Consider the following 18,097-nt stretch of genomic DNA (forward strand, 5'->3'; position numbering starts at 1 on the left):
ACCCTACGGGTTCAAGAACAATGTAGACATGACCGAGACACGTCTCCGGTCAATAACCAATAGCGGAACCTGGATGCTCATATTGGCTCCTACATATTCTACGAAGATCTTTATCGGTCAGACCACATAACAACATACGTCGTTCCCTTTGTCATCGATATGTTTACTTGCCCGAGATTCGATCGTCGGCATCTCAATACCTAGTTCAATCTCGTTACCGGCAAGTCTCTTTACTCGTTCCGTAATACATCATCTCGCAACTAACTCATTAGTTGCAATGTTTGCAAGGCTTAGGTGATGTGCATTACCGAGAGGACCCAGAGATACCTCTCCGACAATCGGAGTGACAAATCCTAATCTCGAAATACGCCAACCCAACAAGTACCTTCGGAGACACCTGTAGAGCACCTTTATAATCACCCAGTTACGTTGTGACGTTTGGTAGCACACAAAGTGTTCCTCCAGTAAACGGGAGTTGCAGAATCTCATAGTCATAGGAACATGTATAAGTCATGAAGAAAGCAATAGCAACAAACTAAACGATCAAGTGCTAAGCTAACGGAATGGGTCAAGTCAATCACATCATTCTCCTAATGATGTGATCTCGTTAATCAAATGACAACTCATGTCTATGGTTAGGAAACATAACCATCTTTGATCAATGAGCTAGTCAAGTAGAGGCATACTAGTGACACTCTGTTTGTCTATGTATTCACACATGTAGCATGAATAATAAACATTTATCATGATATAAGGAAATAAATAATAACTTTATTATTTCCTCTAGGGCATATTTCCTTCAGTCTCCCACTTGCACTAGAGTCAATAATCTAGTTCACATCGCCATGTGATTTAATACCAATAGTTCACATCACTATGTGATCAACACCCATAGTTCACATCGACATGTGACCAACAACCAAAGGGTTACTAGAGTCAATAATCTAGTTCACATCGCTATGTGATTAACACCCAAAGAGTACTAAGGTGTGATCATGTTTTGCTTGTGAGAGAAGTTTAGTCAACGGGTCTGCCACATTCAGATCCGTACGTATTTTGCAAATTTCGATGTCAACAATGCTCTGCACGGAGCTACTCTAGCTAATTGCTCCCACTTTTAATATGTATCCAAATTGAGACTTAGAGTCATCTGGATCAGTGTCAAAACTTGCATCGACGTAACCCTTTATGACGAACCTTTTGTCACCACCATAATCGTGAAACATATCCTTATTCCACTAAGGATAATTTTGACCAATGTCCAATGATCTACTCCTAGGTCACTATTGTATTCCCTTGCCAAACACAGGGCAGGGTATACAATAGGTCTGGTACACAACATGGCATACTTTATAGAACCTATGGCAGAGGCATAGGGAATGACTTTCATTCTCTCTCTATCTTCTGCCGTGGTCGGGTTTTGAGTCTTACTCAGTTTCACACCTTGTAACACAGGCTAGAACTCTTTCTTTGACTGTTCCATTTTGAACTACTTCAAAATCTTGTCAAGGTATGTACTCATTGAAAAATTTATTAAGCGTCTTGATCTATCTCAATAGATCTTGATGCTCAATATGTAAGCAGCTTCACCGAGGTCTTTCTTTGAAAAGCTCCTTTCAAACACTCCTTTATGCTTTGCAGAATAATTCTACATTATCTCCGATCAACAATATGTCATTCACATATACTTATCAGAAATACTGTAGTGCTCCCATTCACTTTCTTGTAAATACAGGCTTCACCGCAAGTCTGTATAAAACTATATGCTTTGATCAACTTATCAAAGCATATATTCCAACTCCGAGATGCTTGCACCAGTCCATAGATGGATCGATAGAGCTTGCATATTTTGTTAGCACCTTTAGGATTGAAAAAACCTTTTGGTTGCATCATATACAACTCTTCTTTAATAGATCCATTAAGGAATGCAATTTTGTTTATCCATTTGCCAGATTTCATAAAATGCGGCAATTGCTAACATGATTCGGATAGACTTAAGCATAGATACGAGTGAGAAACTCTCATCGTAGTTAACACCTTGAACTTGTCAAAAAACTTTTGCAACAATTCTAGCTTTGTAGATAGTAACACTACTATCAGCGTCTGTCTTCCCCTTGAAGATCCATTTATTTTCTATGGCTTGCCGATCATTGGGCAAGTCAACCAAAGTCCACACTTTGTTCTCATACATGGATCCCATCTCAGATTTCATGGCCTCAAGCCATTTCGCGGAATCTAGGCTCATCATCGCTTCCTCATAGTTCATAGGCTCGTCATGGTCAAGTAACATGACCTCCAGAACAGGATTACCGTACCACTCTGGTGCGGGTCTCACTCTGGTTTACCTACAAGGTTCGGTAGTAACTTGATCTGAAGTTTACATGATCATCATCATTAGCTTCCTCACTAATTGGTGTAGTAGTCACAGGAACAGATTTCTATGATGAACTACTTTCCAATAAGGGAGCAGGTACAGTTACCTCATCAAGTTCTACTTTCCTCCCACTCACTTCTTTCGAGAGAAACTCCTTCTCTAGAAAGGATCCATTCTCAGCAACGAATATCTTGCCTTCGGATCTGTGATAGAAGGTGTACCCAACATTTTCTATTGGGTATCCTATGAAGATGCACTACACCGATTTGGGTTTGAGCTTATCAGGTTGAAACTTTTTCACATAAGCATTGCAACCTCAAACTTTAAGAAACGACAGCTTAGGTTTCTTGCCAAACCATAGTTCATACGGTGTCGTCTCAACGGATTTAGATGGTGCCCTATTTAATGTGAATGTAGGTGTCTCTAATGCATAACCCCAAAATGATAGCGGTAAATCTGTAAGAGACATCATAGATCGCACCATATCAAGTAAAGTACGATTACGACGTTCGGACACACCATTACACTGTGGTGGTCTAGGTTGCGTGAGTAGTGAAACTATTTCACATTGTTTTAACTGAAGGCCAAACTCGTAACTCAAATATTTTACTTCTGCGATCATATCGTAGAAACTTTCATTTTTGTTACGATGATTCTCCACTTCACTCTGAAATTCTTTGAACTTTTCAAATATTTTAGACTTGTGTTTCATCAAGTAGATATACTCATATCTGCTCAAATTATCTGTGAAGATCAGAAAATAATGATACCTGCCGCAAGCCTCAATATTCATCGGACCACATACATCAGTATGCATGATTTCCAACAAATCTATTTCTTGCTGCATTGTTCCAAAGAACGAAGTCTTAGTCATCTTGCCCATGAGGGATGGTTCGCAAGCATCAACTGATTCATAATCAAGTGATTTCAAAAGCCCATCAGCATGGATTTTCTTCATGCGCTTTACACCAATATAACCTAACCGGAAGTGCCACGAATAAGTTGCACTATCATTATTAACTTTGCATCTTTTGGCTTCAATATTATAAAAATGTGTATCACCATGATCGAGATCCAACAAACCATCTTCATTGGGTGGATGACCATAGAAGGTTTTATTCATGTAAACAGAACAACAATTATTCTCTAACTTACATGAATAACTGTATTGCAATAAACATGATCAAATCATATTCATGCTCAACGCAAACACCAAATAGCACTTATTTAGGTTCAACACTAATCCCGAAAGTATAGGGAGTGTGCGATGATGATCATATCAATCTTGGAACCACTTCCAACACACATCATCACTTCACCCTTAACTAGTCTCTGTTCATTCTGCAACTCCCGTTTCGAGTTACTACTCTTAGCAACTGAACCAGTATCAAATACCGAGGGGTTACTACGAACACTAGTAAAATACAAATCAATAATCTGTATATAAAATATACCTTTGTTCACTTTGCCATCCTTCTTATCCGCCAAATACTTGGGGCAGTTTCGCTTCCAGTGACCAGTCCCTTTGCAGTAGAAGCACTTAGTCTCAGGCTTAGGTCCAGACTTGGGTTTCTTCACTTGAGCAGCAACTTGTTTGCCGTTCTTATTGAAGTTCCCCTTCTTCCCTTTGCCCTTTCTCTTGAAACTAGTGGTCATGTCAATCATCAACACTTGATGTTTTTCTTGATTTCTACCTTCGCCGATTTTTTTTTCATCATGAAGAGCTTGGGAATCGTTTCCGTTATCCCTTGCATATTATAGTTCATCACGAAGTTCTACTAACTTGGTGATGGTGACTAGAGAATTCTGTCAATCACTATTTTATCTGGAAGATTAACTCCCACTTGATTCAAGCGATTGTAGTACCCAGACAATCTGAGCACATGCTCACTGCTTGAGCTATTCTCCTCCATCTTTTAGCTATAGAACTTGTTGGAGACTTCATATCTCTCAACTCGGGTATTTACTTGAAATATTAACTTCAACTCCTGGAACATCTCATATGGTCCATGACGTTCAAAACGTCTTTGAAGTCCCGATTCTAAGCTGTTTAGCATGGTGCACTAAACTATCAAGTAGTCATCATATTGAGCTAGCCAAACGTTCATAACGTCTGCATCTGCTCCTGCAATAGGTCAGTCACCTAGCGGTGCATCAAGGACATAATTCTTCTGTGCAGCAATGAGGATAAACCTCAGATCACGGACCCAGTCCGCATCATTGCTACTATCATCTTTCAACTTAGTTTTCTCTAGGAACACATATAAAACATAGGGAAGCAATAACGCGAGCTATTGATCTACAACATAGATATGCAAATACTATCAGGACTAAGTTCATGATAAATTAAATTTCAATTAATCATATTACTTAAGAACTCCCACTTAGATAGACATCCCTCTAATCATCTAAGTGATCACGTGATCCAAATCAACTAAACCATAACCGATCATCACGTGAAATGGAGTAGTTTTCAATGGTGAACATCACTATGTTGATCATATCTACTATATGATTCACGCTCGACCTTTCAGTCTCGGTGTTTCGAGGCCATATCTGCATATGCTAGGCTCGTCAAGTTTAACCTGAGTATTCTGCGTGTGCAAAACTGGCTTGCACCCGTTGTAGATGGGCGTAGAGCTTATCACACCCGATCATCACGTGGTGTCTGGGCACGACGAACTTTGGCAACGGTGCATACTCAGGGAGAACACTTTTATCTTGAAATTTAGTGAGAGATCATCTTATAATGCTACCGTCATCTCTAAGCAAAGTAAGATGCATAAAAGATAAACATCACATGCAATCAAAATATGTGACATGATATGGCCATCATCATCTTGTGCCTTTGATCTCTATCTCCAAAGCATCGTCATGATCTCCATCGTCACCGGCATGACACCATGATCTCCATCATCTTGATCTATATCAATGTGTCGTCACATGGTCGTCTCGCCAACTATTGCTCTTGCAACTATTGCTATCGCATAGCGATAAAGTAAAGCAATTATTTGGCACTTGCATCTTATGCAATAAAGAGACAACCATAAGGATTCTGCCAATTGCCGATAAGTTCAACAAAACATGATCATCTCATACACCAACTTATATCTCATCACGTCTTGCCATATCACATCACAACATGCCCTGCAAAAACAAGTTAGACGTCCTCTACTTTGTTGTTGCAAGTTTTACGTGGCTGCTACTGGGCTTAGCAAGAACCGTTCTTACCTACGCATCAAAACCACAACGATAGTTTGTCAAGTTGGTGCTGTTTTGAACATTTGCAAGGACCGGGCGTAGCCACACTTGGTTCAATTAAAGTTGGAGAAACTGACACCCGCCAGCCACCTGTGTGCAAAGCACGTCGGTAGAACCAGTCTCGCGTAAGCGTACGCGTAATGTCGGTCCGGGCCGCTTCATCCAACAATACCGCCGAACCAAAGTATGACATGATGGTAAGCAGTATGACTTATATCGCCCACAACTCACTTGTGTTCTACTCGTGCACAACATCAACGCATAAAACCTAGGCTCTGATACCACTGTTGGGGAACGTAGTAATTTCAAAAAATTTCCTACGCACACGCAAGATCATGGTGATGCATAGCAACAAGAGGGGAGAGTGTTGTCTACGTACCCTCATAGACCGGAAGAGGAAGCGTTATAACAACGCGGTTGATGTAGTCGTACGTCTTCACGGCCCGATCGATCAAGCACCGAAACTACGACACCTCCGAGTTCTAGCACACGTTCAGCTCGATGACGATCCCCTGACTCCGATCTAGCAGAATGTCGGGGAAGAGTTCTGTCAACACGATGGCGTGATGACGATCTTGATGTTCTACCATCGCAGGGCTTCGCCTAAGCACCGCTACAATATTATCGAGGATTATGGTGGAGGGGGGCACCGCACACGGCTAAGAGATCAATGATCAATTGTTGTGTCTATGGGGTGCCCCCTGCCCCCGTATATAAAGGAGCAAGGGGGAGGCGGCCGGCCTAGGAGGAGGGCGCGCCAAGGGGGGGAGTCCTACTCCCACCGGGAGTAGGATTCCTCCTTTCCTTGTTGGAGTAGGAGAGAAGGAAAGAGGAGGAGAGGAACAAGGAAAAGTGGGCTGCACCCCTTGTCCAATTCAGACTAGAGGGGGGGGGGGCACACCTCCTTCCTTTTGGCCTCTCTCCTCTATTCCCGTATGGCCCAATAAGGCCCATATACTCCCCGGCGAATTCTCGTAACTCTCTGGTACTCCGAAAAATACCCGAATCACTCGGAACCTTTCCGATGTCCGAATATAGTCGTCCAATATATCAATCTTTACGTCTCGACCATTTTGAGACTCCTCGTCATGTCCGCGATCTCATCCGGGACTCCGAACTCCTTCGGTACATCAAAACTCATAAACTCATAATATAACTGTCATCGAAACCTTAAGCGTGCGGATCCTACGGGTTTGAGAACAATGTAGACATGACCGAGACACGTCTCCGGTCAATAACCAATAGCGGAACCTGGATGCTCATATTGGCTCCCACATATTCTATGAAGATCTTTATCGGTCAGACCACATAACAACATACGTTGTTCCCTTTGTCATCGATATGTTTACTTGCCCGAGATTCGATCGTCGGCATCTCAATACCTAGTTCAATCTCGTTACTGGCAAGTCTCTTTACTCGTTCCGTAATACATCATCTCACAACTAACTCATTAGTTGCAATGCTTCCAAGGCTTAGGTGATGTGCATTACCGAGAGGGCCCAGAGATACCTCTCCGACAATCGAAGTGACAAATCCTAATCTCGAAATATGCCAACCCAACAAGTACCTTCGGAGACACCTGTAGACCACCTTTATAATCACCCAGTTACGTTGTGACGTTTGGTAGCACACAAATTGTTCCTCCGGTAAACGGGAGTTGCATAATCTCATAGTCATAGGAACATGTATAAGTCATGAAGAAAGCAATAGCAACAAACTAAACGATCAAGTGCTAAGCTAATGGAATGGGTCAAGTCAATCACATCATTCTCCTAATGATGTGATCTCGTTAATCAAATGACAACTCATGTCTATGGTTAGGAAACATAACCATCTTTGATCAATGAGCTAGTCAAGTAGAGGCATACTAGTGACACTCTGTTTGTCTATGTATTCACACATGTATTATGTTTCCGGTTAATAAAATTCTAGCATGAATAATAAACATTTATCATGATATAAGGAAATAAATAATAACTTTATTATTGCCTCTAGGGCATATTTCCTTCACCTGTGCACACGAATGTCTCCGCCGCACCGTTGCTAGCGCGGGTGCCAGTGCCCCCCTTAGCGGCATGGATGGCCGCTGTCGACCGCTTCCTTGCACCAACGCCAGTCGCCTCCTCCCGCCAGTTGACTCGCTCCTGGAGACCGAAGTCCAGAACATTGTGGCCTTCCTTGAAGCTAGGGCCAACGTCCAGGAGTACGCCAACAATGGTGCAAGTCGCCGCCGTCGCCGTCGGTCAGTGGCCCAACGACACACAAAGCACGACAGAGGAGCCGCTTCCCACCGCAAGACGCCCCCGCCGCCACCGCGTAATCTAAATTTGCCATGAAAAATGTTTGGATTGCCATGCTTAAAATCCGAATGTTTATCATTTCTATTTATTTTAGATCGATCATCTTATGAATGTAAAGTCGGAGTCAGACTGAATGAAATCTATGGTTTGATCGATTGAATGTTCTGCTAGAGCTGTATCAAATTAAATATAAAACGTCATCAAGCCACATGTATTCCTTCTCATCCAACGACCTAGACTGCTTCAATGTCGAGCGCTCAACACGTTTAGCGTGCAGTTAATTTCATGCCAAAATAGTGCTAATCATATAATAACACGCAAATAATATCCTACTTAATATCCGCATGCACTTAATATACTTCCAAATTAACGTGCATTGCACGTACACGTTGACTAGTACTACTAGTACGTGAAACTTGTGCCGTAACTTGTGAACGCATCCAGATATGGTCAATGGCAACATCGCCTGCGAGTTCTCCGTGTTTGCCCGTGCGTCTAAACGCAGAGGGGGAGGAGAGAGAGCACATATGGAACCCACCAGTAAGTCAAGGCGAATAGTACGTGCTAACGAGCCGGTCCCACTAATGTACTAAAATAATATTACATGTTATCTATTAAATAGGTTGTGGTAATATAAAAACATTATATGAACAAAGAGGGTACAACAAACATTGCTATTCTACGTATGTTGTCTATTAACGTGCGGCTTGAAGGCCCTGGTCGCATGTTCAATCCTTGTCCTTTATTTTTTATTTGTATATGGGTCCAAATTTGTTTCATGACATGTGGGCCGCTTGGTGTGTAGTTCTTAGCACTTTAATTTGTGGGTCTAAATTTGTTCCATTCCAGGTGGACTATCGGTGTGTAGTTTTGTAGCTTATTTGTAATAATTAAAGAGAACAACAGAGTTTTTTTGCAATAATACTATGGTGCGATGTTGAAGGCGAGAAAGGACGTGCAAGAGAGTGATGACCGAGCCAGAGGAAAATAAATTGGGGGAGGTGCGGGGGTTGCAACGGTGTTTGGAGTAGTTGTGGGCTGAATGCTACGAAAATATAATCTAAACCCACCGGAATAAATGCCTACACAAATTAATCCAAGGTTGGAGTCCCCCTCGCAATGTAAATAGCTTCAGCTTTGCGAGGGATGGAGAGGTAGCTTCATTGTGTGGAAGATACGGCGTGAGAAAGCGAGGTCAATCGAGAGACATATAGATAGAGAGACAAAGTGAGTGTGGTCCGACATTCATTGAAAATATATATACGCTCTGGAGAGATATTGTCCACTTGAGCTTTTGGGAAGGGTGGGGGCTGTAAGATAGAGCTTAAGAGACGATCCACTCATAGACATGTAGATACATTTTGTGTGTGGGAGGAAGCAAGGTCAATCGATTACATATATAAAGGGAGAGAGATTGAGCGAGTGTGGGTCGTCGTGCGATCGAAAGAGTGAGACGGGTTGGAGAGAGTGACCTAGATAGACAATGTGCGTAAGAGAGTATACAATATGAATATGTTGAATTGGGCTCAAACATGGAGATATATCGTTTGTGTCCGAGAAAGAGCGAGGTCAATCGAGACATACAAAGAGAGAGAGAGAGAGAGTGAGAGAGACAGAGAGAGAGAGTGGGGAGAGAGAGAGATTGAGCAAGTGTGGCCCGCCATGAGGTCAAAAGAATGGGGGCGGCTTGGATGGACTGACCTAGTAGACAATCTGAGTGAGAGAGTATAGAGTGTGTCGATCGAGGCCCGAATAGGGAGATATATCATTTGTGTGTGAAAGAAAACGAGGTTAATCAAGACTCGGATAAAGAGAGCGAGATTGAGCGAGTGTGGCCCGCCGTGCGGAAGAGTGAGACAGTCTCGAGGGAGTGACCTAGATAGATAACGTGCGTGCGTGCACACGAGAGGTTGGGGGGCTAGATAGGCAATGCATGTATCTAGCGAGAGAGGGTGGGAGGGAGAGAGAGAGAGAGAGCTCGGCATGGGGTGCAATGGCGGGTGTGTGAGGTAAATACATTTGGTTGCAGAGTGGAAAAAGGGGGTTGTGTAGTTGAGAGTTAGAGATCGAAACATGGAGAGAAAGAATGAACGTGTGTCGAAATTCGATAGCTTCCTAAGGTGGTTAGGAGAGGAAGATTGACTGATATAGGAAGTATGTGGCGTGTGTGCCAAGGGGGGTGGGGGGGGGGGGGCTAAAACCAACATTTGAATGTAGATAGTACGAGACTTAATATTGATGTTTCAATTTGGTGTACATTGTAAAATTTGAACTGAGGACCATGCATATGGGTAATTATTTCGAATTCGTGCCATACTAGGTTTGGAAAAGTTGACATTGACTCGATTGTTGTGCTATTTTGTAGGTCATATGTTTGAATCCATCCAAATTTTTTCTCACTGCCATGGTGTTCACCATATAGATATGAATTTGTATTAAAAAAGTAGCATGGATACCGTGAAATGTGAAATCCATGTTAGAATTGGAGATCGCTATGTGACACACACTCTAATTCAAATAACTAATTATGTGACACACACACTCTAATCCACGTTAGCGTGGATACCGTTTTTTTCAAATAACTCCTCATTAATTAATTTATAGTATCTCGTTCCGAATGACTAATTATTTGCATGGAAAACATGGGCATGGTAATACATACAGATTCGTTTGCAAATAAAAGAAGATTCGTTTGCATTCTCAAATGTAGGCGCACTAGGCAGACCAGGGTTGTGTCGTGGTGGTCGTGTGTGTCGTACGGACGCTTAGCACCCAGCCACCCACCCCCTCCCCCCCCCAAAGAATGACGTCAAAATAAGTTCGCGCTTCCACGTTTCGGATTGAAATATCTGGCGGCCCCAATTCTAGCCCTGCAAAATCTCCCTTCTAAACATTCCCCTTGCGTGCCCAGATTGCTCAAATCCCTAATTCACCGCCAACCCAAGCAAAGTTCGAATCGCCCATCGTCTCGTCTCTTTCCCCACCTCTGTGGCGGACGACGACGATGAAGACGATGGTCACGCTTCACCACCGCACCGGAGCGACCTCATCTACGCCCTCGTCCACCGCACCGGGTGGTCCACCGACAACGTCGGCCGCCGCAACCGACGTGCCTCACAGACACCGACTTCCACCGCATCAGGTGCGCTTCACCGACGCCGTCTCCCACCTCACCGAGGCTACTTCACCGAGCACATCGTCGCACCTCCGCCGCCCGAGGCCGTTGGGGCTTCACCAACGGTCTCGTCCACCGCATTGTAGCACTCCGCTGCCACTCAAGAACTGCATCCGTGCACGGCCAGCCAACACCAGCGCATCACCCTCAACGGCTCTGAAGTGACCCGCACTCTAGCTAGGCGAGCATGCCCGAACACCGACCCGAACTAGGTATCCACACATCACTCCCTTGTGCACTGTTCCGACGATGTTTGGATATCCTTTCACTGCTCTCTCAGCTTACACCCCTATGCAACTCTGACTTTAACTCTTATTTCTTCTGGAGATATCATCTAAAACAAGCAAAACCATTTTTTAGCGAAGCATGATGGCGCTACGGGATCTGGTACACATCCTGCACACCCGTATAACCTTGTAAGTATCTGTCCTCCAGTACAACAACAAGGTCGATTCCTCTTATTTGATCAACCATTCGCCGTGTCAAAAATGCAGAGGGGGATGCAAGGAGCACAACGCCTGCACATCCAAGCAAGTGGTAATATGGACTTGTACAGGGAACATCCCAAGCGCAAGCAGAGCTGCAGTGATCCTAACTTAAAATATACGAAGGCACTTGCACCCCGGAAATCAACATAACTTGAGAAATGTGAAGCTACATGCACTTTGAAAACCAGCTAATGATCCAAAGTAGTTCAGATTATAAAACACTAAATGATGCAAGCACCAAAAAACACAAAATACAACATGGTGTACAAGGACTACTAACATGGTATGTACCTGCTTGAATTTTTCATTCTCTGGCTGAAAATATCAAAGTGTAATTGCACCTATAACCAGTGCACAAACTGCATATCAATATATCTATCCTGCACAAGGATGCTAATAGTTTCAAACAACAAATTAGAAAAGTATTTATGCTACGTTGTCATGATATGGGGACTTTCTGGTAGATGGACTCGACATTTCCTCAAGCCATGAAAATGTACTATAATTTGTTTGTCATCAATGGCTGCAAATCTCTATGTCTCTCTCAACATAGCAAATCATCATTAGACATTAAATCCTTCATTGGGAGCTTGCAAAATGCTTGCATTAGATCCCTCATTAAACACTATCTGTTCATCACCAGGAGCATGTGAAATGTTTGCATCAAATCCTTCATTAGCAGTCTGTTCATTAGACACTTCAGGCTCAAGAACAACATGAGCTTGTATGTTTGCACCGGAAACTAGATTAGATACATCAGATTCAGTCAATTCAGTATTGATTGGGAGAGTTATAAAATAAGCAGAAATTGGTTTCATTTTCTCATAGATTCCCTACATACAAGAAGTTTTATAGCACCATCAGGTTTAACTATTGGCCAAAAACTGAATAGTTGAATTAGATATAATCAAGGATGTGATGTACCTGCTCATTGAGCATGCTGCTCTTGGAAGCTGTGACTGTCTGTTTGTGCAAGCTCGATGCCATGCCCGTGCCGCCGCCGCTGCCTCCCATGCAGGCTACACCCAGGGTTGAATCTTCATCTTGTTGTCCTTCCATTTGCTTGAAGCCCGGCAACCGCCCTCCAACGAGGGCGCGAGGAAGTGTTGTGTCAGTCTATCTAGCGGCGGCTAGGTCAGGAGCGAACCAGACTGGAAGCTGGAGCAAACGAACTGGGATTTTTCCTGCCGTCGATCGATATGGGAGGTGCTCGTTCGGGCCGCGAGCCTGCTATAGGGCCTGCCTTGCACTTATGTTATTGGCCCATCCAAATTGAAACATTTTTCTTCATTTTTACATTGCCTAGTCGTGCGTTGGGACGAATAAAACTAGCCTGGGCCAACCTGGACAACTCAAACTAGGTGCACACTTTCCAGCCACCCGAGGCAGCCACCCATACTAGCCCCTACGGTGGCGTCGCCCCTTTTTGCGTGTATGATTGGGGTAGTGAAAAATATTCCAATGGCGCTTTTGATTTACCCACAGAAAGGTTGAATTGCTTGTTCCTATAAACTGAGTTCACTAATAATGTGAAGGATGCCAGTCTTTTCATCCTATTGTAGATTGCTTAGATCTCGATATGCCAAATGTAATCGCATGAAATATACAGTAAAAGCCAGTGTGATGTGTCTGACTACACTTCCTCATATAACATATCGAGGACGCACCATCTTACCAGATTAACCATTCGACTTACCAATGCAGTGTGGGTAGAAAGAAGTATTGGGACTGCGTATCCAAGCAATTGATGCCATGGACTCCTTCATAGAACCTTGTTAGCAAAAAAGAAGTTGCAGTGTGCCTGTACAAAGAGCTAGCGTAAGTTCATTTACCTGCTTCTTTAGAATTTTAGTTAGCCACTTATTGCAAAATTGTTCAGTTATGTTGCTTGGCTTAATTTAGTTTGCTATTGATTACATAATGCCACAGCCTGTTAATCCTATTATAGACTACGCCTATCTATGTGCTTGATACTTACTATTAAGAATTACCCGTTTGCCTGAACTTAAATAGCTACTTAAGCACGTAGATAGCTGGTCATATGTACTTCTAGGGTGCAGCAAAATTCATGTGTAATTTACGTTCTGATACCTTGTTTCTTTAAATGGTTTGCTGTTATCACTTGTAGCACTAGTAATGTTTGCATGTCCATAGATAGACAACTGCCACTACAAAAAAATACACTTCCGTGATGATGTGTGTTTGTCATAGTAGGTCACATTTTTTGTCATGGATGTACATCCATGACGATTTTATGACAGAATCAAGATAGTCATACCTGTGCTGTCGTAGAAGTGTTCCATGACATTACCAAAATTATCATCATGGAAGTGTCCACTTCCATGACGATAAATCACACGTCATGGAAGTGCTTTCGTCAAGGGTGACCGACACGTGGCATCCACCGTAATGGAACACCGTTAAGCTATCGGGTCCGATTTTGGATCCGATAACCTGCTAACAGCCCGGACCAATGAGGTTTTTTCCACGTGTAAAATTCTCATTGGCCAGAGGAAACACGTGTTGGCTCACCGTTGGGACATATGTCATCCATTCATTGGACAGGAGGCACCTATGATAGGTCGACACATGGCACGGCCAAATGGTGGCCCATTCCAGTGAAAAAGGCCGGCCCAGTAAAAATTAGCAGGTCGGCCCATATAAGGCCTACTTGTGTCAGGTCCATTTAAGCCCACGGCCCATACGAGATGTGCCAATTCGGCCCGTCAATGGCCCGTTAAATATTTGACACCATTGCAGCCCATCGTCAATTCGAGCCTGTTAACAGCCCACTATATATTTGGGCTCAATATCGGCCCGATGTGATTTCGGCCTGTTAATGACCCATTCAAGGGATGGGCCAATTTTCAAGATGTACATCTTTTGGCCTTTTAGCGACCCATTTAAGTGTTGGGCCAATTTCCGTCTGGTGTGTCTTTCAGCCTGTTGACGGCTCATAAATGAGTTGGGCCATTTGTAGTCGGACCTTAGTATTGGCCTTTTAGCGACCCATTTAAGTGTTGGGCCAATTCCCGGCCCGGTGTGTCTTTCAGCCTATTGACGACCCATAAATGATTTGGGCCATTTGTAGTCGGACCTGAGTTTTGGCCTTTTAACGGCCCATGCTCTTCATGGTCCAATACCAGCCCGGTTTCTCTTTCGGCCTGCTAAAGGCCCACAACACAGTCGGGCCATTTACAATACGATCTGACTTCCAGCCTCTTAGTGGCCCATGCTCTTCATGGTCCAGTACGAGCCCGCTGTCTCTTTCGGCCTGCTAAAGGCCCACGGTATAGTTGGGCCATATGTAGCCCGACCTTACACTAGTAGAAAAAGGGTCAAACATGAAGCACATTAGTGATGGTTTGAATTTGAGCCGGCACTAATGTGTACATTAGTGCCGGTTCCAATGGCTAGCCGGGCCGCTCTCATTAGTACCGGTTCGTGGCGAACCTTTAGCATCGGTTCGTGCCACGAACTGGTACTAAAGTGAGTGGTGGCAGGATGTTGTCAGTCCAGGGCCCCTCCAGCACCTTTAGTACCGGGTCGTATCATGAACCGGTACTAAAGGTCGTCCTACATAGACCCTTCGTCCACCCGAGCTCGCTCTGTTCTTCCGCTTTCCCCTCTCCTCTCTGTTCTTTTCCCTCTTCCTCTCAAGCTCATCACACATTTTGCCCAAGATTTGAAGGCCCCCATCCATTCAAATGATCACAAAGGTTAGCAACTCTTTCCTTTCATCTCTCATTGCTAGATTAGCTCGTGCAATGCTTTATATAGTGATTGATTTTTGAGTTTAGTAATTTGGGAGGAACTATATATATGTGCTAGTATTTGATTTATATGCAATTTGAGGTCAAAAATAACACTTAGTTTTGCATATGTAGGTGTGGTTTACTTAGTACCTTCTAAATATCCGTCGTAACCACCGTCGATCGCTCGCAACGTCCTGTCGCCTGCACCACCTTGTGGTGAGCCTCTTGTTCATGAAGTTTTATATAAAAAATGATGTTTGTGTGATTTGGATATATAGTTACTCGTATAATTATCTTACCCATACGTTGTTTGTTATACATAGTGCCATGGTTTTGATATCCGTCCCCGTCGGCCCTCGTCCGGGTTATGATTCGGATGTGGTATATTCTCTTTTAAAACTATTCATTGCATTTTGTGTTTATGACAAATTATGCCCATCAAGTTGACATAGATATTTGTATGTAGGAGGTAGTTGAACCCGAAATTCCAACCGACCCTATTGTCGAGAGGTTAAATTTAGTTGAAAGAGAAAACGAGGATTTGAAGGAAAAATTGAAAAGAATTGAGGGGGAGAAGATGGAATTGGAGTTGCATGTTGCCGATGTCGTCGATGATCACAAGATTAAGATGGAGAAAATGCGCTTGAAGATTAGAAAGATTAGAGAATATGCCATTCATAGTGAGGCTTGGTATCATTATGCTGTTGGATCAATTGTTACCTTAGTTGCGATCTTGATCGCATTTGTTGTTGCATTTAAATTCTTTAGCTAGAGAGTTATTTGTTTGTTGCATTGAAGTGTTGTATGCTCTTTACGTATGAACTTTATGTATTGTATTAATTTGATGTTTTCGGTGCTGTGTATTGAAGATGAGCCGGCAATGAATGTACGATGACCGATGCTCTCCCGAGTTCATTAATGGCGTGCGTACTTTTCTGCTTGCGGCTGAGGCAAACAAGCGAGCGGATGGTTTTATGCATTGTCCATGTGCTGGCTGTAAGAATGGTCGCAATTACTCTACGTCAAGAACCATTCACGTCCACCTGTTTGAGTCCGGTTTCATGCCCCACTATAATGTTTGGACAAAGCATGGAGAAAGAGGGGTTATGATGGAAGACAATGAAGAAGAAGAGGACGACGACAGCTATCCTGGCCATGGGTTCCCTGAATACGATGATACAACAATGAGGGAAGAAGCTGAGCCGGTAATGCGGGAAGAAGCTGAGCCGGCAATGCGGGAAGAAGCTGAAGAAGAGGCATCGGATGAGCCCATTGATGATCTAGGTCGGGCCATTGCCGATGCAAAGAGAAACTGCGCAAGTGATTTGGAGAAGAAGTTGCAGCGCATGTTAGAGGTCACAAAAAATTGTTGTACCCGAATTGCGAAGGTGACAAGAAAAAGCTGGGCACCACACTGGAATTGCTGCAATGGAATGCAGAGAATGGTGTATCTGACAAGGGATTTGGAAAGTTGCTGGTAATGATAAAGGATATGCTTCCAAAGGACAATGAATTGCCCGAGAGTACGTACCGAGCAAAGAAGGCTGTCTGCCCTCTAGGGTTAGAGGTGCAGAAGATACATGCATGCCCTAATGATTGCATCCTCTACCGCCGTGAGTACGAGGATTTGAATGCTTGCCCGGTATGCGGTGCATTGCGCTATAAGATCAGCCGCGATGACCCTGGTGATGTCGAGGGCGAGCGCCCCAGGAAGAAGATTCCTGCCAAGGTGATGTGGTATGCTCCTATAATACCACTGTTGAAATGTTTGTTCCAAAACAAAGAGCATGCCAAGGCGATGCGATGGCACAGAGAAGACCGTAAGAAAGACGGAAAGTTGAGAGTACCCGCTGACGGGTCGCAGTGGAGAAAAATCGAAAGAAAGTACGGCAAGGAGTTTGCAGATGACGCAAGGAACGTATGGTTTGGTCTAAGCGCAGATGGCATTAATCCTTTTGGGGAGCAGAGCAGCAACCATAGCAGCTGGCCTGTGACTCTATGTTTGTATAACCTTCCTCCTTGGTTGTGCATGAAGCGGAAGTTCATTATGATGCCAGTCCTCATCCAAGGCCCTAAGCAACCCGGCAACGACATTGATGTGTACCTAAGGCCATTATTTGAAGAACTCTTACAACTATGGAATGGAACAGGTGTACGTGCGTGGGATGAGCACATGGGGGAAGAATTTGACCTAAAGGCGTTGCTGTTCGTGACCGCCAATGATTGGCCTGCTCTCAGTAACCTTTCAGGACAGACAAACAGGGGATACCGCGCATGCACGCACTGTTTGGACGATACCGACAGTATATATTTGGTAATTGTAAGAAGAATGTGTACCTGGGACATCGTCGATTTCTTCCGAGCAGGCATCCCGTAAGAAAGAAAGGAAAGCATTTCAAAGGTGAGGTGGATCACCGGACGAAGCCTCGCCACCGTACTGGTGCTGATGTACATGATATGGTCAAGGATTTGAAGGTGGTCTTTGGAAAGGGTCCTGGTGAACAACCTGTTCCGAATGTGTGACGCCCGGATAGTTACGCTGCAGTAACCCTCTGCTAATGATGCCACATCACCATGGTAACTGTTGCTAATCTCGATTTAGTTCGAAACTGATTCGAATTCAATTTCAAAATCTAACAAACAATAAAAGTTTTCAAATATTAAAACTAAAATGTTTAGTGTGAGTGAAATAATGCACAGGTAATTATGGTGTAGAAATCAAACTTTTATAAAATGTTTGAATA

This window comes from Triticum urartu, chromosome 4A, assembly GCF_056163025.1.
Source record: "Triticum urartu cultivar PI428250 chromosome 4A, HENAU_Tu73, whole genome shotgun sequence".
Lineage (NCBI taxonomy): Eukaryota > Viridiplantae > Streptophyta > Magnoliopsida > Poales > Poaceae > Triticum > Triticum urartu.